This window comes from Cervus elaphus, chromosome 15 (genome assembly GCF_910594005.1).
Source record: "Cervus elaphus chromosome 15, mCerEla1.1, whole genome shotgun sequence".
NCBI lineage: Eukaryota > Metazoa > Chordata > Mammalia > Artiodactyla > Cervidae > Cervus > Cervus elaphus.
This window is the reverse complement of record NC_057829.1, coordinates 34,606,395-34,633,029: the sequence shown is the minus strand read 5'-3', so window position 1 is coordinate 34,633,029 and position 26,635 is coordinate 34,606,395. Positions and strand designations below refer to the sequence as shown.

Genomic DNA, 26,635 nt, shown 5'->3' with positions numbered 1-26,635 from the left:
TTCTTGCCTGGAAAATCCCATGGACAGAGGAGCCTGGCGGGCTACAGTCCATCAGGTCGCGAAGAGTTGGACACGACTGAACACACGCAGAGAGTAAAAGGATTAAAGTCCTTGTTGCAAGTCCCTGTGCTCTTCCACCAGCGTGTCCCAAACTGCAGCTTCTGCAGATGCTCACTACGTCTTTTCACCAAAGGAGTAGGAGGACGGTGCTTCAAATGGAAGCAATGAACATTTCGGAGGCATTCAGGAGTTTGGAGATTGCAGAAGGACAGCCAACTTTTCTCCGCTTATCCTTGCGATAGGGACGTTGAGTCGGGAAAGCTCAATTCTGCCATCTGCTGGTCACTTTTTGTATAGCAGCATCAAAATATTCACAGTTTTATAGTTTTATAGCTAGAGGAGGAGATGCTTGAGTGGCATCACCGACTCAATGGACCTGAGTTTGAGCAAGCTCGGGGAGATGGTGAAGGACAGGGATGCCTGGCGAGCTGCAGTCCATGGGGTCGGGCACGACTGAGCGACTGAACAGCAACAAATTTAAACTCACCTAAGGATCGGAGAGAGGAAGTGGCATTTACTGAGTACCTACTGTTTACAGTCTGTTTCCCAGGTGGCACAGTGGTAAAGAATCCTCCTGTCAATGCAGGAGACTTCCAGGAGATGTGGGTTCGATCCATACAGTCCATGGGGTCACAGAATCAGACACAACTGAGCACACATGCAAGCACTGTTTACAAGGGATCCACCCTCTTCAAGGGTGGTCTGAATGCAGATATAAGTTATCCTTGGACGTTGCCTGTAAGGGCTTCCCTGGTGGCTCAGTGGTAAAGAATCTTCCTGCAGTGCAGGAGATGCAGAGACGTGAGTTCAGTCCCTGAGTCGGAAAGATCCCCTAGAGGAAGACATGGCAACCCACTCCAGTATTCTTGCCAGGAAAATTCCATGGACAGAGGAGCTGGCGACCTACAGTCTATAGAGTCACAAAGAGTCAGACACGACTGAAGAGACAGCATGCACGCTGCCTGTAAACAGGGCATGGGTTCCAGAGAGCCAGGGCTGAGTTTCCCAAGCACATGCTTCAGCTGCTCTCAACTTCAGTTTTCTCATCAGGTGGGTGAACAAAGGATTTGGAAGGACGGCCTTAAAAGATAAAGAGGTTGTTAAAGGGTGCTGAGAAGGAAAGAAGGGCATCCTAGGCAGGACCAAGGTGAGGGTTTCAGAAGACACCGTTGGAAAGCCTGACACGTGTCCTTGTCTTGTCCCCCTGTTTGTGAAGCCACTTAAGCTCCAGATCTCTAGGTGTCTCACCTCCTGATGTCTGGTCAGGGGCAGGGACAGAGGAATTGGAAAGATTTCTTCAAGGAAGAATGAAACAAACAAAAAAAAAAGAATGAAACAAACACCTGTGTAGATTCCACCAACTTTAAGAAATAGGAGCCATATCATTGTCTTTGAAGTATCCGATTATATGAAAATATTGCCATTTATTTACACATTCATGGCAAATAGATGGGGAAACAGTGGAAACAGTGGCTGACTTTATTTTTCTGGGCTCCAAAATCACTGCAGATGGTAATTGCAGCCATGAAATTAAAAGACACTTACTCCTTGGAAGGAAAGTTATGACCAACTTAGCATATTAAAAAGCAGAGACATTACTTTGCCAACAAAGATCTGTCTAGTCAAGGCTATGGTTTTTCCAGTGGTCATGTATGGATGTGAGCTGAGCGCCAAAGAATTGATGCTTTTGAACTGTGGTGTTGGAGAAGACCCTTGAGAGTCCCTTGGACTGCAAGGAGATCCAACCAGTCCATCCTAAAGGAGATGAGTCCTGGGTGTTCATTGGAAGGACTGATTTTGAAGCTGAAACTCCAATACTTTGGCCACCTGGTGCGAACAGCTGACTCACTGGAAAAGACCCTGATGCTGGGAAAGATTGAGGGCAGGAGGAGAAGGGGACGACAGAGGATGAGATGGTTGAATGGCATCACCAACTCGATGGACATGGGTTTGGGTGAACTCTGGGAGTTGGTGATGGACAGGGAGGCCTGGCATGCTGCGGTTCATGGGGTCACAAAGACTCGGACACGACGGAGCGACTGAACTGAACTGAACAGCATATGGACATTTGAAATGTTTCCCATTGCTTCCAGTTTTTTGCTGCTTTGGACATTCATACACATACGTATCTGTCAAGTATACAATCAGGGAGTGGAATTGTTGGGTGGTAGACCATGTGCATTTTCAACTTTATAGATAATTACAATTTATTATCCAAAGAGGTTCCACCAATCAAAACTCATGTTAAAAGTGTGTGTGTTCATGTGTGTGTGTGTGTATGTGTGTGTGTAGGAGGGAGGATATTCCTGTTACACCAAATTCACTGCAAGAACTTGATATTGTCAGATTTTTTTAAGTTTTGCTAATTTGGTGGGGTGAGATGATGTCATTTCAATTTCCATCCAAAGGTGACTCTGTAATTGTTAGTCATCTTGAGGTATACCATAATTACTTTTCCTAATTTGTGCATTTAAAAATTTTCTTGGAGTAAATAATTTTTTCTTTATTGATTTACCATATTTTTATGTACTCAGAACGTTTCATTCCCAACTCTTACATCACATGTGAAGTATTCTGTAAATAGAAGTGCCTTGGAGATCTTTTTCCTGGCCTGAAGCTTTCTGACCTGCCCACTTCTGTGTTAGTTCTGCAGGCTCACTGCACGGTTGCTAGATGGAATTTTTTTTTTTAACAGTCATCCTGGGCATTCTCATTGCCATTTTCTTCTGTTTTCCTGGATTCCTTATCATCTTCCTCCTTCCCAATTTACTCTCTTATTTTTTTTTCCAGTACATCCTCTACTAGTTTCCTGAGAAATAATTCTCAGAAGGTAATTTTTTGGAAGTCTTGCATGTGTATAAATATCTCTACCCACAAACTTGAGTGATATTTTGTTTTGATAGCTAGTTCCATGTTGGAAAACATTTTTGCTCTGAGTTTTGAAGGCATACCTGCTTTGCCTATGGGGTATGGTTTTATTAAGAAGTCTAATGTCTGTGAAGTAATTAGCCTCCAACTAATAAAAAATAAATAAATAAATAAATAAATTTTTTTTTTAAAAATAAATAAATGCACTAAACTCTAAAAAAAAAAAAAAAAGAAGTCTAATGTCTAACTCTTGATATTTTTGTATTTTTCACTCAAATTTTTTTCTTGGAACTTGCTTTTTATTCCTAGGGTTCTGTAATATCCTGGTGGTGTATTATATATGAATTCATCCATTTCACAGGGTGCTTTGGGTGTCCTTTCAATCTGAAAACTCATGCCTATCTATTCCATAAAGGTGTTTTGTTAGTTTTTTTTTTTAATTATTTACCTAAAAAGTCTTTCCCTAATCTGTTTTTCCCTTATTTCTTTCTGGAAGTTCTGCTTATCAAATGCTGCCTCTCTGGATGAATTTTCTAATTTTCTCATCTTTTTTTTTCCTCCGGTTTTCCATTTCTTTTTCTTCTCATACTAGATTTTGGAGAACTCCTTTACTTTTATATTCTTTTCTATGGAATCATCATACTGCTTTTTCTTAAATAAAATTCATTGGATATTTTTGTCCTGTGACCATTCCTTTTTTTTTTTAACTACCTGCTCTTGTTTCTGAGTATGTAGCTGGCATAGTTTTAGTTTTTTTTCTACCTGAATGGTTTTTGTGTGTTTTTTTCCTCTTTTTTTTAATGTTTATTTTTTTCCATTTATTTTTATTAGTTGGAGGCTAATTACTTTACAATATTGTAGTGGTTTTTGTCATACATTGACATGAATCAGCCGTGGATTTACATGTATTACCCATCCTGATCCCCCCTCCCACCTCCCTCTCTACCCGATCCCCCTGGGCCTTCCCAGTGCACCAGCCCTGAGTACTTGTCTCATGCATCCAGCCTGGGCTGGTGATCTGCTTCACCCTAGATAATATACATGTTTTGATGCTGTTCTCTCGAAACATCCCACCCTCGCCTTCTCCCACAGAGTCCAAAAGTCTGTTCTGTACATCTGTGTCTCTTTTTCTGTTTTGCGTATAGGGTTATCATTACCATCTTTCTAAATTCCATATATATGCATTAGTATACTGTATTGGTCTTTATCTTTCCGGCTTACTTCACTCTGTATAATGGGCTCCAGTTTCATCCATCTCATTAGAACTGATTCAAATGAATTCTTTTTAATGGCTGAGTAATATTCCATTGTGTATATGTACCACAGCTTCCTTATCCATTTGTCTGCTGGTGGGCATCTAGGTTGCTTCCATGTCCTGGCTATTATAAGCAGTGCTGCAATGAACATTGGGGTGCATGTGTCTCTTTCAGATCTGGTTTCCTCAGTGTGTATGCCCAGAAGTGGGATTGCTGGGTCATATGGCAGTTCTAATTCCAGTTTTTTAAGAAATCTCCACACTGTTCTCCATAGCGGCTGTACTAGTTTGCATTCCCACCAACAGTGTAAGAGGGTTCCCTTTTCTCCACACCCTCTCCAGCATTTATTGCTTGTAGACTTTTGGATAGCAGCCATCCTGACTGGCGTGTAATGGTACCTCATTGTGGTTTTGATTTGCATTTCTCTGATCATGAGTGATGTTGAGCATCTTTTCATGTGTTTGTTAGCCATCTGTATGTCTTCTTTGGAGAAATGTCTGTTTAGTTCTTTGACCCATTTTTTGATTGGGTCATTTATTTTTCTGGAATTGAGCTGCAGGAGTTGCTTGTATATGTTTGAGATTAATCCTTTGTCTGTTTCTTCATTTGCTATTATTTTCTCCCAATCTGAGGGCTGTCTTTTCACCTTGCTTATAGTTTCCTTTGTTGTGCAAAAGCTTTTAAGTTTAATTAGGTCCCATTTGTTTATTTTTGCTTTTATTTCCAGTATTCTGAGAGGTGGGTCATAGAGGATCCTCCTGTGATTTATGTCGGAGAGTGTTTTGCCTATGTTCTCCTCTAGGAGTTTTATAGTTTCTGGTCTTACATTTATTTAGATCTTTAATCCATTTTGAGTTTATTTTTGTGTATGGTATTAGAAGGTGTTCTAGTTTCATTCTTCTACAAGTGGTTGACCAGTTTTCCCAGCACCACTTGTTAAAGAAGTTGTCTTTTTTCCATTGTATATCCTTGCCTCCTTTGTTGAAGATAAGGTGTCCATAGGTTCATGGATTTATCTCTGGGCTTTCTATTCTGTTCCATTGATCTATATTTCTTTCTTTGTGCCAATACCATACTGTCTTGATGACTGTGGCTTTGTAGTAGAGTCTGAAGTCAGGCAGGTTGATTCCTCCAGTTCCATTCTTCTTTCTCAAGATTACTTTGGCTATCTGAGGTTTTTTGTATTTCCATACAAATTTTGAAATTATTTGTTCTAGTTCTGTGAAAAATACTGTTGGTAGCTTGATAGGGATTGCATTGAATCTATAGATTGCTTTGGGTAGTATAGTCATTTTGACAATATTGATTCTTCCAATCCATGAACACGGTATATTTCTCCATCTGTTTGTGTCCTCTTTGATTTCTTTCATCAGTGTTTTATAGTTTTCTATGTATAGGTCTTTTGTTTCTTTAGGTAGATATACTCCTAAGTATTTTATTCTTTTTGTTGCAATGGTGAATGGTATTGTTTCCTTAATTTCTCTTTCTGTTTTCTCATTGTTAGTGTATAGGAATGCAAGGGATTTCTGTGTGTTAATTTTATATCCTGCAACTTTACTATATTCACTGATTAGCTCTAGTAATTTTCTGGTAGAGTCTTTAGGGTTTTCTATGTAGAGGATCATGTCATCTGCAAACAGCAAGAGTTTCACTTCTCTTCCTATCTGGATTCCTTTTACTTCTTTTTCTGCTCTGATTGCTGTGGCCAACACTTCCAAAACTATGTTGAATAGTAGTGGTGAGAGTGGATACCCTTGTCTTGTTCCTGATTTTAGGGGAAATGCTTTCAATTTTTCACCATTGAGGGTAATGCTTGCTGTGGGTTTGTCATATATAGCTTTTATTATGTTGAGGTATGTTCCTTCTATTCCTGCTTTCTGGAGAGTTTTAATCATAAATGGATGTTGACTTTTGTCAAAGGCTTTTTCTGCATCTATTGAGATAATCATATGATTTTTATCTTTCAATTTGTTAATGTGGTGTATTACATTGATTGATTTGTGGATATTAAAGAATCGTTGCATTCCTGGGATAAAGCCCACTTGGTCATGATGTATGATTTTTTTAATATGTTGTTGGATTATGTTTCCTAGAATTTTGTTAAGGATTTTTGCATCTATGTTCATCAGTGATATTGGCCTGTAATTTTCTTTTTTTGTGGCATCCTTGTCTGGTTTTTGTATTAGGGTGATGGTGGCCTCATAGAATGAGTTTGGAAGTTTGCCTTCTTCTGCAATTTTCTGGAAGAGTTTGAGTAAAATAGGTGTTAGCTCTTCTCTAAATTTTTGGTAGAATTCAGCTGTGAAGCCATCTGGTCTTGGGCTTTTGTTTCCTGGAAGATTTCTGATTACAGTTTCAATTTCCTTGCTTGTGATGGGTCTGTTAAGATCTTCTATTTCTTTCTGGTTCAGCTTTGGAAAGTTATACTTTTCTAAGAATTTGTCCATTTCTTCCAAGTTGTCCATTTTATTGGTATAGAGCTGCTGGTAGTAGTCTCTTATGATCCTTTGTATTTCAGTGTTGTCTGTTGTGATCTCTCCATTTTCATTTCTAATTTTGTTAATTTGGTTCTTCTCCCTTTGTTTCTTAATTAGTCTTGCTAACAGTTTGTCAATTTTGTTTATTTTTTCAAAAAACCAGCTTTTAGCTTTGTTGATTTTTGTTATGGTCTCTTTAGTTTCTTTTGCATTTATTTCTGCCCTAATTTTTAAGATGTCTTTCCTTCTACTAACCCTGGGGTTCTTAATTTCTTCCTTCTCTAGTTGCTTTAGGTGTAGAGTTAGTTATTTATTTGACTTTTTTCTTGTTTCTTGAGATAAGCCTGTAATGCTATGAACCTTCCCCTTAGCACTGCTTTTACAGTGTCCCATAGGTTTGGGCTGGTTGTCTTTTCATTTTCATTCGTTTCTATGCATATTTTTATTTCTTTTTTTATTTCTTCTATGATTTGTTGGTTATTCAGAAGTGTGTTATTTAGCCTCCATATGTTTGAATTTTTAATAATTTTTTTTCCTATAATTAAGATCTAATCTTACTGCACTGTGGTCAGAAAAGATGACTGGAATGATTTCAATTTTTTTGAATTTACCAAGGCTAGATTTATGGCCCAGGATGTGATCTATTCTGGAGAACGTTCCGTGTGCACTTGAGAAAAAGGTGAAGTTGATGGTTTTGGGGTGAAATGTCCTATAGGTATCAATTAGGTCTAGGTGGTCCATTGTGTCATTTAAAGTTTGTGTTTCCTTGTTAATTTTCTGTTTAGTTGATCTATCCATAGTTGTGAGTGGGGTATTAAAGTCTCCCACTATTATTGTGTTATTATTAATTTCCTCTTTCATACTCGTTAACATTTGCCTTACGTATTGCGGTGCTCCTATGTTGAATGTATATATATTTATAATTGTTATATCTTCTTCTTGGATTGATCCTTTGATCATTATGTAGTGTTCTTCTTTATCTCTTTTCACAGCCTTTATTTTAAAGTCTATTTTATCTGATATGAGTATTGCAACTCCTGCTTTCTTTTGGTCTCTGTTTGCATGAAATATTTTTTTCCAGCCTTTGACTTTTAGTCCGTATGTGTCCCTTGTTTTGAGGTGGGTCTCTTGTAGACAGCATGTATAGGGGTCTTGTTTTTGTATCCATTTAGCCAGTCTTTGTCTTTTGGTTGGGGCATTCAACCCATTTACATTTAAGGTAATTATTGATAGGTATGGTCCCGTTGTCATTGACTTTGTTGTTTTGGGTTCACGTTTATACAACCTTTCTGCATTTCCTGTCTAGAGAAGATCCTTTAGCATTTGTTGAAGAGCTGGTTTGGTGGTGCTAAATTCTCTCAGCTTTTGCTTGTCTGTAAAGCTTTTGAATTCTCTTTCATATCTGAATGAGATCCTTGCTGGGTACAGTAATCTAGGTTGTAGGTTATTCTCTTTCATTACTTTAAGTATGTCCTGCCATTCCCTTCTGGCCTGAAGGGTTTCTATTGATAGATCAGCTGTTATCCTTATGGGAATCCCTTTGTGTGTTATTTGTTGTTTCTCTCTTGCTGCTTTTAATATTTGTTCTTTGTGTTTGATCTTTGTTAATTTGATTAATATGTGTCTTGGGGTGTTTCGCCTTGGGTTTATCCTGTTTGGGACGGGACTCTCTGGATTTATTGGACCTGTGTAACTATTTCCTTCCCCATTTTAGGGAAGTTTTCAGCTATTATCTCCTCGAGTATTTTCTCATGGCCTTTCTTTTTGTCTTCTTCTTCTGGGACTCCTATGATTCTAATGTTGGGGCGTTTCACATTGTCCCAGAGGTCCCTGAGGTTGTCCTCATTTCTTTTGATTCTTTTTTCTTTTTTCCTCTCTGCTTCATTTATTTCCACCATTTTATCTTCTACCTCACTTATCCTATCTTCTGTCTCCATTATTCTACTGTTGGTTCCCTCCAGAGTGTTTTTGATCTCATTTATTGCATTATTCATTTTTAATTGACTCTTTTTTATTTCTTCTAGGTCCTTATTAAACATTTCTTGCATCTTCTCAATCTTTGTCTCCAGGCTATTTATCTGTAACTCCATTTTGTTTTCAAGATTTTTGATCCTTTTTATTATCATTATTCTAAATTCTTTTTCAGGTAGATTCCCTATCTCCTCCTCTTTTGTTTGACTTGGTGGGCATTTTTTATGTTCCTTTACCTGTTGTGTATTTCTCTGCCTTTTCATCTTGTTTAGATTGCTGTGTCTGGAGTGGGCTTTCTGTATTCTGGTGGTCTGTGGTTCCTTTTTATTGTGGAGGTTTCACCCAGTGGGTGGGGTTGGACGATTGGCTCGTCAAGGTTTCCTGGTTAGGGAAGCTTGCGCCGGTGTTCTGGTGCGTGGAACTAGATTTCTTCTCTCTGGAGTGCAATGGAGTGTCCAGTAATGAGTTTGGAGATGGGTCTATGTGTTAGGTGTGACTTTGGGCAGCCTGTATGTTGACACTCAGGGCTATGTTCCTGCTTTGCTGGAGAATTTGTGTGGTATGTCTTGCTCTGGAACTTATTGGCTCTTGGGTGGTGGTTGGTTTCAGTGTAGGTATGGAGGCTTTTGGATGGTCTCTTATTACTTAATGTTCCATGTAGTCAGGAGTTTTCTGGTGTTCTCAGGTTTTGGGCTTAAGTCTCCTGCCTCTGGATTTCAGTTTTGTTCTTCCATTAGTCTCAAGACTTCTCCAACTATACAGCACTGATAATAAAACTTATAGGTTAATGGTGAAAAGATTCTCCACCGTGAGGGACACCCAGAGAGGTTCACAGAGTTACATGAAGAAGAGGAGAGGGAGGAAGGAGATAGAGATGAGCAGGAGGAAAAAGAGGGGGACTCAAGAGAAGAGAGACAGATCTACGCAGTTCTCTGTTCCCTAAGTATTCTCCATAGCCCAGACATCCGCAGAGATTCACAGAATTGGATTGGGAATAGAAGGGGGAGGGAGGAAATAGAGGTGATCTGAGGTAGAAAATGGAGAGTCAAAAGTGGGAGAGAGTAATCAACACACTCCTGAGTAAAAATGGGTACTGAATATTGGATTCTTAAATGTCCAAAATTGATATCAAATACTGAAAAACAAAGATTTAAAATCTAGAGTAGAGGTTAGACTCTTAAAAATACAATATTAAAAACAAAAACACAAAAATTTTAGAAATATATATGAAGTTCGGTTTAAAAATAGGGCTTCTCTCTCTGGTTTTTTTTTTTTTTTTGCAAGGTTATAGTGAAATGAAAATGAAAATTAAGGAGTAACAGAGGAGTAATGGAGGACTTTAAAAGAAAATAAGAGAAGAAAAATAAAACAAGAAAAAAAATTTTTTTCTAATTAAAAAAAAACAGTAAAAACATGAAAATGAAAGTTAAGGAGTAATGGGGGGTAATAGGGAATTTTAAAAGAAAATAAAAGAGAAAAAATTTAAAAAGAAAAGAAAAGAAATTTTTTTAATTAAAGAAAAAAAAAGTAAAAATATATCTAGGAATTTCTCTGGATCTGTTGCAGTCAGTGTGGGTTCAGTTCAGTGTCAGATAGCTCCTTGTTCCAGATTACACTTCTCGATATCTACAGGCCCCTTCCAGTGTAGTCAGTGTTACCTACAGGAATTTTAATCTGTTGCACCGGTCCCTTCTGAAGTGGTTCCCTTTGTTCATTTGGCTTCTGTTTGCAGGTCTCTTCAGTGTCTAATTTCCGCCCTGACACAGGTGGGCGGAGGTGGTCTCTTGTTTAGGTTCACTTGTTCAGTCGTGCTGTGGGGAGGAAGGGGCACTGCAGACAAATGTCACTGGCCCGTGTGGGGAGCACTCACAGTGTTCCGGCCACACTGGGTTTGCCCCGCTCATGGGTGTGTGCTTTCCCCGTTTACACTGCTCAGGCTCCAGGCTGCTCTATATGGAGCAGGCCCTGTGTTGCATGCGGTTCCAGTTTTTGGGTATTCCACAAAAGCACGGACTCAGTTGGGCCTGCGTTTTGTGCCTTCCCCAGCCTGAGCAGCTCAGGCAGCCAGGAGCTTGACGGGCACACTCTCCCCGGGTGTGGTGCGCCTTCTCCCCTCCGCAGTCCCAGCCTCAGCTTCCATGCGCGCCAGTCGGGTGCGTGTGCCTTGTGTCTATTCTCGGGAGCTGGCCTCTAGCCACGACCTTCCCAGCGGGTGTTGACCATCCAGAATCTCAGGAAGTCTTTGGTTAGAAACTGGAAGCCTGTTTGCAGTTCGGTAGGGGACGCCGTCTCTGGGGCCGAGTTTGCCCTTTTCCCCTCCCCCCTGCCTCCTGCCTCCGGCGGGGGATGGCCCGGTCCGCCGCTGGCTAGCTCTTCTCTGGAATTGCTCAGTCCCTTTGTTCTGCGAACGGCCGGCAGTATGTTCTGGCCGGTTAACTTTCTCTCTCTCTCTCTTGCTATCCCACAGTTTAAGTTGCTGTCTCACATCAGCTCCCTCCGATTGCCCTCAGGGCATTCAGGCCCAGTCCTTACCCTAAGCAATGCCGCCGGGTCCTCTCCATTCCGCCCCCACTTGCTGGTGGCGGATGCGGGCGTCTGGGGTACTTTTCTGCTGGGAGTTGCTTTTAGGCATGTAATCTGTGGGTTTTATTTATTTTTCCTCCCAGTTAAGTTGCCCTCTGAGATTCGAAAACTTCCCCCAGACCCGCCAGTGAGAGGGTTTCCTGGTGTTTGGAAACTTCCTCTATTACGACTCCCTTCCTGGGACGGATCTCCATCCCTAACTATATTGTCTCTCTTTTTATCTTTTATATTTTGTCCTACCTCCTTTCAAAGATGATGGGCTGCTTTTCTGGGCGCCTGATGTCATCTGCTAGCGGTCAGAAGTTGTTTTGTGAAGTTTGCTCAGCGTTAAATTGTTCTTTTGAATTTGTAGGGGAGAAAGTGGTCTCCCCGTCCTAGTCCTCCGCCATCTTGGCTCCTCGTATTGGTTTTTGTGTTTTCTAAGTTGTTTTGTAGGTGTGTTGTTTTTGTTTGGCCTCCATCTTTTATGTTAAAACTCTGTGATAATTTCTGGAAATACTCTAATGAGACAGTGAGACATCTATTGGTGTGTCTTTGTAGATGAGTAGCGCTTGTCATGGGATTCCCTGGTGGCTCAGATGGTAAAGCGTGTGCCTGCAATGAGGGAGACCCGGGTTCGATCCCTGGGTAGGGAAGATCCCCTGGAGAAGGAAACGGCAACCCACTCCAGCACTCTTACCTAGAACTGTAGGGTAGTTGCGACTTAGCAGCAGCAGCAGCGGCAGCAGCAGTTGTGTTGTGGTTCATTGCTCAACCATGTCTGACTCTGCAGCCCCATGGACTGGAGCCTGCCGGGCTCCTCTGTCTATGGGATTTCCCAGGCAAGAATACTGGAGTGGGTTGCCGTTTCCTTCTCCAGAGTATCTTCCTGATTCAGGGATCGAATCCATGTCTCCCGCATTGCCAGCAGATTTTTTACTGCTGGCTATTTTGGTACAAATGCTTCTTCTGTTTATGGTTATCCCCAGGAGGACTGAGATACTACTACATTCTAAAATATCACAGGAAACTAATTACATAGAGAATTTTCAAAAATTTGGAAGGAGGGACTATGTAACACTTGTTTACAGCGTCTTATCATTGTTTACTTGTTTGTTTATATCTTAATTTAAGCTCCTTCTGGGAAGAAGGCATGTCTTTTTAATTTTTTTCTTTTGATGAAGTCAATGTACTTTTAAAATCTTTGTATCTTGTAGACCATAATTTCTTCATTGAATTAATGTGTAACGAGAAGGTATTGAGATCATCATATGGGGTAAAAGGGAACTAACATTTCTTGAGCACCTACTGTGTGTCCAAGGTTATGGGAGAGTATCTTAGAATTTGGTTGACTTTGAGAATAAAGACAGCTAACAGAACTGTTCAGAGCTGGCCTTCAAAGGAGAGGAAGCTGCTGTGTTTTGCTGGTTGTAGGCTCTAGCTGGGCTTCCCTGGTGGCTAGGTGGTAAAGAATCTGCCTGGAATGCAGGAGACCTGGGTTTGATCCCCGGGTCAGGAAGTTCCCCTGGAGGAAGGCATGGCAACCCACTCCAGTATTTTTGCCTAGAGAATTCTATGGAGAGAGGACCCTGGCAGGTTACACCCCATGGAGTCACAAAGAGTCAGACATGACTGAGAGACTAAAAACACACACAACTCAGGCTCCAGCTAGGGGTCATGGGGGAGGGTTCAACCTTCACAAGTATACAGTGGAGCTCCATGAACACCAATTGTGACACCAATAACTGATGCTGACAGGCTAGATCTACTAAAGCCAATAGTTTGCATCAGGGGCTTCTCTGGTAGCTCAGTTGGTAAAGAATCTGCAAGCCGTGCAGGAGACCTGGGTTTGATCCCTGGGTCAGGAAGATCCCCTGGAGAAGGGAATGGCAACACACTCCAGTATTCTCACCTGGGAAGTCACATGGACAGAGGAACCTGGTGGGCTACAGTCCATGGGGTCACAAAGAGTCAGACAAGACTGAGTGACTAACACTTCAGGAACACCAAACCTGGGGGTCTGTGCTATATACACGTTCAAAATCCACAGAGATCTTGTAAAGATGGATGAAAAGCCAAAATGAACAAGGAGAAATTCTCAAATTTCACAAATTCAGGATTAGGGAAGATCTGATTCAGGAAGAATCCTTGGGGTAAAGTATAGGAATTTGGGTTGGCTCCAAAACTAAAATAAAGCAAAACCTCTTTGCCATCTTTAGTTACAAGGATGTAAAAATAAGAACAAGGGAGGTGATAGTCCTATTTCACATTGCTCAGTGTGTTACACAAGGCCTGTATTTGGTGTTGAGACCGTCCACTATACAGATGTTCAAGGATGGAAAAGCCATTACACTGAGGATACCATGTAATGAGTACTGTAGTCAGAGTCCAGAGGATGCTAAGGCTGTATTACCTCACTGTGCAGGACCACAATGGTAAGGGAGGGGTGTCAGGAACGCTTCCCAGAGACCTCATATCAGTTGATATCTGAAAGACAATTAAGAGCTCTATAGATGGATATTTTAGTCCAGAGGGCCAAAAATAGACACTGGTACAAGGACAGTTCTGAGAGGGAACAGCATGGATAAAACTACAGTTCAAACGGCGCTGCTGCTTGTTCTGTTCAGTTCAGTTGCTCAGTCATGTCTGACTCTTTGCGACCCCATGGACTGTGGTACACCAGGCTTCCCTGTCCATCACCAACTCCTGGAGCTTACTCAAACTCATGTCCATTGAGTTGGTGATGCCATCCAACCATCTCATCCTCGTCCCCTTCTCCTCCTGCCCTCAATCTTTCCCAGCATCAGGGTCTTTTCCAGTGAGTCAGCTGTTCGCATCAGGTGGCCAAAGTATTGGAGTTTCAGCTTCAAAATCAGTCCTTCCAATGAACACCCAGGACTCATCTCCTTTAGGATGGACTGGTTGGATCTCCTTGCAGTCCAAGGGACTCTCAAGGGTCTTCTCCAACACCACAGTTCAAAAGCATCAATTCTTTGGTGCTCAGCTTTCTTTATAGTCCAACTCTCACATCTGTACATGACTACTGGAAAAACCAAAGCTTTGACTAGATGGATCTTTGTTGGCAAAGTAATGTCTCTGTTTTTTAATATGCTCTCTAGATTGGTCATAACTTTTCTTCCAAGGAGCAAACTTCTTTTAATTTCATGGCGGCAGTCACCATCTGCAGTGATTTTGGAGCCTGAAAAAATAGTCTGTCATGGTTTTGATTGTTTCCCCATCTATTTGCCATGAAGTGATGGGACCAGATGCCATGATCTTAGTTTTCTGAATGTTGAGTTTTAAGCCAGCATTTTCACTCTCCTCTTTCACTTTCATCAAGAGGCTCTTTAGTTCCTCTTCACTTTCTGCCATAAGTGTGGTGTCATCTGCATATCTGAGGTTATTGATATTTCTCCCAACAATCTTGATTCCAGCTTGTGTTTCATCCAGTCCAACATTTCTCATGATGTACTCTGCATATAAGTTAAATAAGCAGGGTGACAATATACAGCCTTGATGTACTCCTTTCCTGCTTTGGAACTAATCTGTTGTTCCAGGTCCAGTTCTTGAACTGCATGCAGATTTCTCAGGAGGCAGGTCAGGTGGTCTGGTATTCCCATCTCTTTAAGAATTTTCCACAGGTTGTGGTGATCCACACAGTCAAAGGCTTTGGCATAGTCAATACAGCAGAAGTAGATGTTTTTCTGGAACTCTCTTGCTTTTTTGATGATCCATCAGATGTTGGCAATTTGATCTCTGGTTCCTCTGCCTTTTCTAAATCCAGTTTGAACATCTGGAAGTTCATGGTTCATGTACTGTTGAAGCCTGGCTTGGAGAATTTTGAGCATCACTTTGCTAGCGTGTGAGATGAGTGCAATTGTGCAGTAGTTTGAGCATTGTTTGACATCGCCTTTCTTTGGGTTTGGAATGAAAACTGACCTTTTCCAGTCCTGTGGCCACTGCTGAGTTTTCCAAGTTTGCTGGCATATTGACTGCAGTACTTTTCACAGCATCATCTTTTAGGATTTGAAATAGCTCAACTGGAATTCCATCACCTCCACTAGCTTTGTTCATAGTGATGCTTCCTAAGGTCCACTTGACTTTGCATTCCAGGATGTCTGGCTCTAGGTGAGTGATCACACCATTGTGATTATCTGGGTCCTGAAGATCTTTTTTGTACAGTTCTTCTGTGTATTCTTGCCACCTCTTCTTAATATCTTCTGCTTCTGTTAGGTCCATACCATTTCTTTCCTTTATTATGTCCATCTTTGCATGAAATATTCACTTGGTATCTCTCTAATTTTCTTGAGGAGATCGCTAGTCTTTCCCATTCTATTGTTTTCCTCTATTTCTTTGCATTGATCACTGAGGAAGACTTTCTTATCTCTCCTTGCTATTCTTTGGAAGTCTGCATTCAAATAGGTTTATCTTTCCTTTTCTCCTTTGCCTTTCACTTCTCTTTTCAGTTATTTTCACTGCGGCTTGAGATGGGTGCAAACCAAACTCAAGTAGGGAGCCCTCTGGTGGTGAGTGAGAAAAGTACAGTCTCACAGACTAGGCTGTGGGCCTGGAGGCTAGGGAGGGATTCTGAGTCCCAGGGTGACAGACACGACCACTTTGGAGAAGGGGACAGGGGAGGGGAAGAAAGGTAAGTATCAGCAGGATACAGCAGGATAAAGGAATTTTGAAAGGAAAATCGAAGTGTTTACGGGGAAATGTTACTAAGTTTCTGCTGTGTGAGGTGAGATGTGATTCTTCTTCCATCTCCCCAGGAAATAGTCTGTAAACTATTCATATCAAGGAAAGAAGGGAAGGAGGGAGAGAGAAGGTCACTTGAAAGTGACAGGGAGGCTGGGTTAGATACACGATGCATGGAGAGAAGATTCAGGAGGACACAATTACCGACATCTTCAAAGTCACCATAGTTGTGACACAGTCACAACTGTGTCCTGTGCGTAGAAACTGGGTGGAGATAGATTTCGATTCTCACTAGTTTGAGACCAAGCCATGTAGAAATAGAATGGACTGCTTCAAGAGACACCGAGCTCCCTGTCACCAGAAGGGCACAAGCAGAAATTGGTTCGCCATCCTCCAAAGAGGCTGTTCGTGTGATTTCTGCAAGAGGTGGGATGTTGATAGGTGAGCCTGAGGCCCCCAAGCTTTTGATGGAGGCTGAGAAAATCAGTCTCTTCATCCTGGGTCCTCCATTCTCAGCCAACTCATTCAGGTACTGAGGTGGAAGTTCTGATTGTATTCTTTTGAGGGAAGGTGCTAAATTCCACCTATGTGTTCAGATTAAGTCTGTGGAGACACAGGGCACATCTAGAAAGAAATATAGGAGAAGGCAGAATCTGCAAGGAGAGAGGAGGAAGAGTCATTGCTGATGGTCCAGAGCTTAGATTGCAAGACTCAAGCATACTCTATCTGCTCCAGGCATTTAGACATCATTTCCCCTTGAGGGCTGTGTCCATTAAGGTCTCTTCAGGAAACAGAATCAATCCAGGTGGTACCCGTGAAGATGCTGTAATAAAGAAACTATTGATAGAGTGTGGGCAGGTTAGGGGAACAGACAGGGAAGCAAGAGGCTTGTAGAGACTAGCAGCGAGGGGAAGCCCCAGGCTGAAAGGATTAGGAGAGAAAATTGTATTCTGGGCCCCTTGAGAGCAAAAGCTATGGAAGAGGGGTCTCCTGAGGGAACTCTGATCATGGAGGTCACACTTGCAGGTGGAGACATGCTGATGAAAAGAGAGTGGGGAGCATGGGAGAGATAGCCCAGTGCTCTCTCCTTTTACTTTCCAGAATCCCCCTTCCCCTTCCTCATTAACCCAACCAGAAGCCGGAGGCTGAAAAGCCAGGAGGACTAATTTTGCAGGGGTGAGGTCACCCCAGCACAGAGCTGAGAGACAAGGAAAGAAAAACGTGGAAGGGTGACAACAGAAAATGACCACTGTAATGGCTCCTTTCCTTGCCTTTTGTGATAGAGACTGCAGGCTGTCCCACAGTATCCTGCTGTCTGGAATGCAGACACATCAGTGGGCCAGTTTGGACCATGAAGATGAGGGCAGAGAAACTGCAGTGAGCCTGGCACCCAAAGACACAGGGCGGCTGCCCTGAGGATTGTTACATGAGAGAGATGCAACTGCAGTGCTCCAGTTGCGGACCTGTGCCCACCCAAGTTATTACAGCCTTTGTGGATTTTGAGAAGGACAGAGTCCCCCTCTTTGAGGAGGCTTCAAGGGCTTATTGCATGTTCTTACAGCACTCCACAGGGACCTAGTTCCTCCCTTCTTGCCTAGGAGAAGCAAGATGGTGCCTAGCCATCACCCCCATCCCGGTGATGGCTCAGAGCAGCTGTTACCTTGCACAGAGAAGCTCTCTTCCAGTGTGAATGCCCTTCCAGTGCTCTCTGCAAAGTGTCAGCCCCGCGTAGGGTGGGGCAGGCTGGGGCTGGGTGAAGGATACTGCGGCTCTGTGTCTCCTCCCCAGTGGGTGTTCTCCCCAGCGTGGCTGTGACTTCTCAGCCCCTGACAGCCCATGGGATGGCAGTGATGCTGGTAAGAATCACTTCCTGCTGGGTCCTGAGTTGGGAAGATAGAGATGGCCCATCGAGCAGCACCATCTCACTTCCTGTGTCACTCCATTAAGCTTCCCCTGGAAGCAGCCGGGGCCACTGCTCAAGCCTCCAGGAGGAGTGTAGAATGCCTGGACTTGACAGGAAGTGTGAGGGGGTGGGGATGAGGGAACAACAAAGCTTAGACCATTTGTATGAATTTTTGACAATCCTATTTTGTATTGGTATTTCTTCAGCTTACAAAGCAATTTCTCAGAGTTTCACTCCTTCTGAGAAGTTTGGAATAAACAGTTTTCATTCTCATTTTGCAGATGAAGAAACTGAAGTTTCCAGAGGTAGAGAAACTTACCCAATGACATGTAACTCGTAGCCAGCCAGGCTAGGAGTAAAGCCCAGTTTCTTGAATTTATGCCCGATCTTCTCCTTGTCCCAGAGACCTCTGCATGGTGATAAGAAAACTCTTCTTTAGTGGACATTTTATGAAACAACACTTAGAAAATGCTGAAGGTCTCCCTCCGCCCTGCCCTGGTTGTCAGGGGACACATCATGGGTTTCCCATTTCCGTGAGTGACAAAGATAGGTTCAGATAGCTTGTCTAGACTCTTCAGGCCTGTACTTTACCACAAAGTGTGGGGTGTGTCTGGCGTGTGTGTTATATATGTGGTGGTGCCTGGGTATATAATGTGTGTTGGTGATGTGTGGTGTGTGTGTGCCCGTGTGGAGTAGCATGTGTGTGTGGAGTTGTGTGTGTGTTGAGTCTTCACTTGAGGGTGTATGGGCGTGTGAATGTGTGTGACATAATGGTGCGTGTGTGATATATTGTTTGTGTGTGTGTATTGTGTGTCAGTGTTGTGATATTCTTGCATACACACTCATGTGTGCATGAGTGTGATGGTGGGTCTCTCTGAGTCTGCTGGTTCAATGAGTGTTGTGGGTACATTGTCATGTGTGCTGATGGATGCGTGATACGCCATATGTGTGCTAGAAAGAAGAAGTGTGTGTGTGTATGAGTGTGTATATGTGCAGACGGCAAGTCTGGCACAGAGGGAGCCAGGACAGGAGGCTCACACCTTAGCAGCACATGTATCATGGCTCACGGCCCCCAGGTGCCTTTCCCGGTATCCCCACCAACTTGGTCAGTTTGCCCAGCTGAGGCCTGTTTTGGTGTCAGCTGGGGCTTCCTCTGTTCTGAACAGGCCGGCATCCTTGGCACAGACCGAGATTTTACCCTGGCTCGTCCCCAGCTGCAGGTCCCCTCTGGGTAAAGCCAGCTGCCCCGCTCCCTTGGGACTTCCACCCACAAGAGAACCCCTCCCTGCCTAGGACGGGAGGAGCCATCCCCGAGCTGGACAGAATGGCTACGTCAACAATTCTGCCCTCCCCGCCCCTGAAAACAGTCAAAACTAGCGCCTGCCGCCAGTGCTCTACAAACATAAACCTTTCAGGTGGGGACTACAGTGGCCTCCTCGGCAGTCATCCTTTTAGTGAGGCCTGTCCCACCTTCCTCTTTCAGATGGCAAATCGCCCTTCATGCTCACCCACCTGCACCCTGACCCCTCACACTGGCCTCTTTTGTCTGTCTTTTAAAAGAGTGCTTTTCACCTTCTAACACTTTGTATGATTTACTTGATTTGTTTTCTCTTTGTCTCCCCTTACTAGAATGTAAGCTCCAGGAGGGCAGGAATGTGTTTGGTTTTTCATGTATTTAAAGGAGAGGAAGCAGGATGTTTAGAAGGCACTCAAAATGTTTGTGGAAGGAAGGAAGGAAGGATGGAGGGACTTGATGCCAACCTCCCCCCTAGGCCAAGCCATGGTGAGGGGCGTGGGGGAGCGTCCTCGGTCCTGCTGGGGACAGCCAGAGGCCAGAGGGCAGCTCCAGGACTGCGTATGGAGGCCTGTCAGGGTCCCAGCTGCCGGCCTCATGGGAGGGCACAGCTGTGGGTGGGAGGGGAGCCGGGAAGGATGTGTTCAGTTTCTGGGGACGGAGCTGCTGGCTGGGGATGCATTTAATTTAGCTCAAGTCTGGCACGGGGTTGGGGGAGGTGATTAATACAGACGGGATGCTGTTCTTTCCTTGGGGCTGGAGCTGCGGCTGGGGGCCGGGTTGGATCAAGTGCGTTATTGGCCCAGAGCCGGGTGAGATAAACACACTCTTGGGACAGCCCTTCTTCCAGGATAGGACGGCCAGATCTTGCCTGCTGGGGCCACAGTGAACCAAGAGTTGGCATAGGACTTTATAGCCTGCTACCCGTGTCCCATGTATGGACTCATCTGGACCCCATCACCACCTCCCAGGGAGCTAAAGTTTCCACTTTACAGGTCGGGGGTGGGGAAGGGAAGCTGTGAGGGTGGGAGGGGCTTGCTGGAGGGTGGCTTGAACCCAGGGCTCTAGATCCAGTGATTGCTCCTTCCTCTTCTGTCCTCCACATATGATAGAAAGAGACAGACCCCTTACCTGCTTCCGGCTGAGGAACAGGCCCACCAGAGAGATGGGGCAGCCCCTCTAAGCCTGCACCAGGCCCCATGCTGATGCCAGGAGGGCAGAGCTCGCCCAGGCTGGGAATCAGAGCATCCAGGTTTGATCTCTGGCTTGGCTCCGGGTTGTTCAAGCCACTGCCACTGCCTGGGGCTCAGTTTCCGCACTCGGACAAGCCCTGTCCAGCTGATGGTGGTCGGATGGGTTCCAGTGAGACTCGGACACAGCTAGGCTTGCTACACGGTGGACTCTACTCATGAGCCAGGAGCCTCCAGAGGCCTCCGTGGGAACTCATGCTCAGCTTGCTTTCCTCCACCTTCCCTTCTCTGCGCATCCTCTTGTCCCTCTGCCCTGGGTCAGGGGATCTGAACGGAGGCCAAGCAACTCAGCTGCTCTGCAGGGCACGCTGCCCGGCAGCCGCTCCAGCACGCCGCTGTGGCCACCAGAGCAGCTAGCTGCCTGGGCGGGAAAGGACTTGATGGGGGGACTCTGCCTGAAGCGCTGCTCACTCCAAGGTTTGAGTGATGATGGTGGGACCTCAGCTTTTCAGTGACTTTCGCCTCAAAACGGGTCCAGTGGAGGAAACAACGCAAACATCCACCAACAGTGTGAATAGTTGAATGATGAATGAACAAGATGTGGTGTATCCATCCAACGGAATGTTGTTCTGTCATGAGAAAAGAATGGAATACTGATTCATGCAGCAACAAGGATGAGCCTTGAAAACATTACGCTGAGTGCAAGAAGTCAGTCATAAAAGGGCGCCTGTTGTTTGAATCCATGTATCTGAACCAGAATAGGTAAATCCAAGAGACAGAAAACAGACTGGGTGGTGGCCAGGGACTGGGCAGAGGGGACACTGGGGAGCGATGGCTTAATGAGTAAGGGGTCTCCTTTGGGGATGATGAAAATGTTTTGGAACTAGATAAAGGTGGTGGTTACACACCATTGTGAATGTGCTAAATGCCACTTAATTATGACTTTAAAGCGCTAAATTCTGTAACATGAATTTTAATTTTCATAAATTGAGTTAACGCATTCATCTCAGCACCACCCCTCCTTCCCCAACTTCTACTGCCTCCAGATCCCACCACTGGCCCACCGATACACCCTCCTCTTCTATCACTGAGATTCAACCCATCTTCAATTCCAGGCCAGCCCTGAGTGCAGGCGGAGGGTTCTTAAGCCCCCTCATGCCGAGTCCGTCCTTCCGGGGATTCACTAAGCTTAATGCAGCCATCCCCATTTAGCTAGAGCCTACTGTATACAAACCCCCACTGAGCAGATGAGAAAATGATGCCCCTTGACTGAGGAGGAGCTGTGAGGTTCCCAGTACCCCTACATTGCTGCTCTTCCGTGGGTGGCTAGACCTCAGCTCAGCCCCTTGCATTGCCATGGCAGGGCTATCACCCTCCCAAACCACTTCAGACACTCCAGTACAATTTTCTCCTCTGCCCCACTCCTGGTCTTCCTCCTTACACAGGGCCCTATGGACACAAGCCTCCCCTGCCCAGGAGGATACAGGAGTGGGTCAGATCCCTGAGTGGTAGCTAGCTTGTGTTTCAAGGTCACATCCGAATGGTATGCTTATGTTCACTCAGAATCACTCCCAGCATGAAAAGGAGCATGTATTGAGCTGGAGACTGGGAACCCAACCGAAGGTGGTAGATTTGGCCCTCCCATCACCTGCTTCCTAAATCACCAGCTCTATCATCCTCTCCTCATTCTCACTCTTGGCCAAATGTGTTCAGCTGAAAGGGCACACACATCCACAGCTCATGGAACACTCGTGGTCCAGGTCAGGGTGAATCATGCAGCCCCAATGGGTGCTCCAGACCAGAGGACTGGACTGGTGTTGGCCAGGCCAGGTGGCTGGGTGGAGAGGGGGCATGGGCTCAAAAGTCATCCGCACATCAGAAGTGGGTTCAAATCCTAATTTTGCCACTTCATATTTCTATGAAGAAGTTAGTCTCTCTGGTTTTCCATTTCCTTATTTGTCAGAGAGGAAAAAGCAAGATAGTTGAGGAAAAAAGAAAACAAGCTTTTCATGTACCAAATGTTCAGGAAACGGTGGTGAGCACCCACACACACACACCTCTGCTGGTGGAGGGCAGGGTGGGGGGCTTTTGATGGGGGTGTGCAAAGGGAGGTCAGAGGTTCAACCCTGGGAGATATTTAGGGACCTGGGGGTGGGGAGGATGAGGCTGTGAAGGCTTGTAGGTGGGGGTGCCGCTGAAGCAAGAGGCCCCACCCGAAGTCTGGTTCTGCCTGCCACACTGGGGAGGTGTCTTGGGAAGGCCAGCCAGGCAGGGAGCAAAGGGGTGGACACCAGTCCAAACATCAAAGTCAGTCCTGAGGTTTTTGGCCAAATGAAGAGCCGCAGGAAACAAGCAGAGAGGCCCGAGAAACCCCATGTGTCTGAGCTCCCTGGGGCTTCAGAGACCTGAGCTGAGTGTCTGGGAGCCTTCTGGATTCTTTCCAGACCCCTGGCTAGCCCTGCTCAATAGTCTCCTTGACTCATGTCGGGAGAAGAGAGGAGAGAACACGGAGGCAGGGAGGGGAAGCCATGCAGCTGTTCCCGAGCTGGGGCCTCGGAAATTCGAGCCGAGCCACAGGCCGCCGGCAGGCAGGAGAGGGCCTCTTGGAAGCCCACTTCTGAGGCGCTGGCCCAGTCTCGCCAGCAGCCCTGGGATTAGCTCAGCAGCCTTCTCTGAGCTCTGAACATCTGCAGCCTGGCGTCCACTTCCCTCTCTCCCAGCCCCAAGGGGCAGCCCCCTGAGATGGGGGTAGAGGGAGCAGACAGCTGTGAGCTGGGAGGGGAGGTAGAAGGGGCCCCCCGACTGGCCTGAGACTCAGGGAACACTGCAATGGTAGAGGAGCCGCCTGGGGCCTCATTCCAAAAATGCCTTCTCCTCCCCCCACTTTGTGAGCCTGAAAGACGTGGGGTTTAGGAGGAAAAGAGGGGAAACGACATCTGTACAGGCTCACTAGATTCCAGGGAAGAGCTGGGTGCTTGACTGATACAATTATCTCAGGTTAGTCTTATCATTTATATCCTTTTTTTTTGAAAACAGGCTCAGAGAGGTTAAGTAACTTGCCCACCATAACTCAGTAAGTTAGTAGCAGAGCCAAGATATAAATGCAGGTCACTCTAATTCTAAATCCTAAGTTCTGTCTTTAGCCAGGGCCCAATGTCTTCCTGGGTGGCTCAGTGATAAAGAATCTGCCTGCCAAGCAGGAGATGTCAGGAAGATCCCCTGGAGAGGGAAATGGCAACCCACCCCAGTATTCTTGCTTGGGAAATCCCATGGACAGAGGAGCCTGGTGGACTACAGTCCATGGGGTCGCAAAGAGTCAGAGACGACTTAGTGACTAAACCACCACCACCAAAGGATTGGAAACAGGCAGGTCAGAATGGAACCCAGGGACAAGGCTAGCCTTATTCGCCTGCCAAAAGCTCAGTAGAATCACTGCAAGGCTGAGGCCGAGGGCTGAGGAGGCGGGGAGAGGCGATGGGCTTTGCCGATTGCTCCTGGACTCAGTTCTCATATTGCAGCCTGTCCAGAAGAAAAGATCAGGTGACAAGTCAACAAACTGAGTCCTAACAGGCTCAGCTGAAAAGACTGGGGCTAGGTAGCTTAGAGAAGGCTTGCAGGAGGCTGGGTTGTTGCTGGCTTGGAGCATAGTGACTTACTCTGTGGGACCAAGTCAGTCAGGACAGGCTAGGTTTGGCTGTCAATCCCCAAATCTCAGTGGCTTACACACCCAAGGCTCATTTCTTGCTCGTGTCCCGGTACGGGGCAGGAGGGACTCCGCTCGTCCTAGTCACTTAGGAATCCAAGCCAAGGGGCCTTTTCTCCAGACGTGATTCCCCACCCTCCATCCCCTCCTCAGTTCACTTCAGTTCAGTCACTCAGTCGTGTCTGACTCTTTTCAACCCCATGGACTGCAGCACGCCAGGCTTCCCTGTCCATAACCAACTCCCAGATCCTGCTCAAACTAAACTCGTCCATCGAGTTGGTGATGCTATCCAACCATTTCATCCTCCGTTATCCCCTTCTCCTCCTGCCTTCAATCTTTCCCAGCATCACGGTCTTTTCAAATGAGTCACGTCTTCGCATCAGGTGGCCAGAATATTGGAGCTTCAGCTTCAGCAATATTCCAATGAATATTCAGGATTGATTTCCTTTAAGAATTTGGTTTGATCTCCTTGCAGTCCAAGGGACTCTCAAGAGTCTTCTCCAACACCACAGTTCAAAAGCATCAATTCTTTGGTGCTCAGCTTTCTTTGTGGTCCAACTCTCACATCCATACATGGCTGTTGGAAAAACCATAGCTTTGACTAGACAGACCTTTGTTGGCAAAGTAACGTCTCTGCTGTTTAATATGCTGTCTAGGTTTGTCACAGCTTTTCTTCCAAGGAGCAAGTGTCTTTTAATTTCATGGCTGCAGTCACCATCTGCAGTGATATTGGAGCCCGAAAAAATAAAGTCTGTCACGGTTTCCATTGTTTCCCCATCTATTTGCCATGAAGTGATGGGACCAGATGCCATGATCTTAGTTTTCTGAATGTTGAATTTTAAGCCAACTTTTTCACTCTCCTCTTTCACTTTCATCAAGAGGCTCTTTTGTTCTTTTTCACTTTCTTCCATAAGGGTGGTGTCATCTGAATATCTGAGGCTATTACTATTTCTCCCGGCAATCTTGATTCCAGCTTGTGTTTCATCCAGTCCAACGTTTCTCATGATGTGCTCTGCATATAAGTTAAATAAGCAGGGTGACAATATGCAGCCTTGATGTACTCCTTTCCTGATTTGGAACCAGTCTGTTGTTCCATGTCTGGTTCTAACTGTTGCTTCTTGACCTTCATACAGATTTCTCAGGAGGCAGGTCAGGTGGTCTGGTATTACCATCTCTTGAAGAATTTTCCAGTTTGCTGTGATCCACACAGTCAAAGGCTTTGCCATAGTCAATACAGCAGAAGTAGATGTTTTTCTGGAACTCTCTTGCTTTTTCTATGATCCTACACATGTTGGCAATTTGATCTCTGGTTCCTGTGCCTTTTCGAAATTCAGCTTGAAGTTCTCCATTCACCTACTCTAGAAGCCTCACTTGGAGAATTTTGAGCATCAGTTTGCTAGCATGTGAGATGAGTGCAATTGTGCGATAGTTTGAACATTCTTTGGCATTGCCTTTCTTTGGGATTGGAATGAAAACTGACCTTTTCCAGTCCTGTGGCCACTGCTGATTTTACCAAATTTGCTGGCATATTGAGTGCAGCACTTTTCACACATCATCTTTTAGGATTTGAAATAGCTCAGCTGGAGCCCCCACTCTCCCTCCCCTACCCTCAACACTGTAGCAAGAGATGAACTGCACACTGGCTTCTAAAACTTCACATTTTATTGGTCGAATGAAGTCACGTGGAAGCATGTAGTTTCAGGGGGCTGGAAGTGCAAACCCACCCAGAGCCCAGGAGCTGATGGAAATGTTTGATGGGCAGCATTAAGGACTCAGGACTGGAAGGGGTAACTGGGTTATGAGTAAATGCATTGAGGTCAATTTCAAATCCGTTGTGGTGTGACCTTCCCTGGGAAATAGTGAGTACCCACCAACAGAAGTGTGCCAGCCAAGTCAGGATGGGCACATGGCAAGAAGGTGGCAGAAGAGACTCTGCCATCACTGGCATGGTGGGATATGGCCTACATGGTGGTGGGTAAGGGCAAGGGCACTGGAGCCAGAGGTGCCTGAGTTCAAATCCTCTTCTCTTTAGCTGTGTTACTTTGTGCAGACTACCTACCATCTCTGGGCTCCAGCAGTCTCCTGTGTTACATGGGGATAATAATGATGCTGGGAAAGACTGAAGGCAGGAGGAGAAGGGGGCAACAGAGGATGAAATGGTTGGATAGCATCACCTACTCAATGGACAGTTGGAGCAAACTCCGGGAGATAGTGAAAGACAGGAAAGCCTGGTGTGCTGCAGTCCATGGGGTTACAAAGAGTCGGACACAACTTAGCGACTGAACAACAACAAAAATAATGCCAAAAACATTTGTGAGGATTAGATGACTATAGCACACAATGCCTGGCACATGGAAAGCTTGAATCAAGTCTTGCATGCAGGCTAAGTTGCCTCAGTCATATCCAACTCTTTGTGCTGTAGCCTGCCAGGCTTCTCTGTCCATGGGATGCTCTAGGCAAGAATACTGGAGTGGGTTGCCACGCCCTCCTCCAGGGGATCTTCCTGATGCAGGGATCAAACCCATGTCTCTTATGTCTCCTGCATTGGAAGGCGAGTTTGTCAGTTGCTCTTATTGTTGTTCTCCCTCCTACCCAAGATCCTGTGACCTTCCCTTCTTGAAATCCTTGGCAGCATCTCTTCCTGGGCCTCTCA

General features: G+C 45.0%; 1 long non-coding RNA gene across 1 annotated transcript; it reads left to right on the top strand.

Moving 5' to 3' along the window:
* Positions 1-395: 395 nt before the first annotated feature.
* LOC122709449 lies at positions 396-26,271 on the top strand. The gene is made up of 3 exons (XR_006345520.1): positions 396-502; positions 14,035-14,043; positions 26,242-26,271. It is a non-coding gene; the product is annotated as an uncharacterized LOC122709449 (long non-coding RNA).
* Positions 26,272-26,635: the final 364 nt, after the last annotated feature.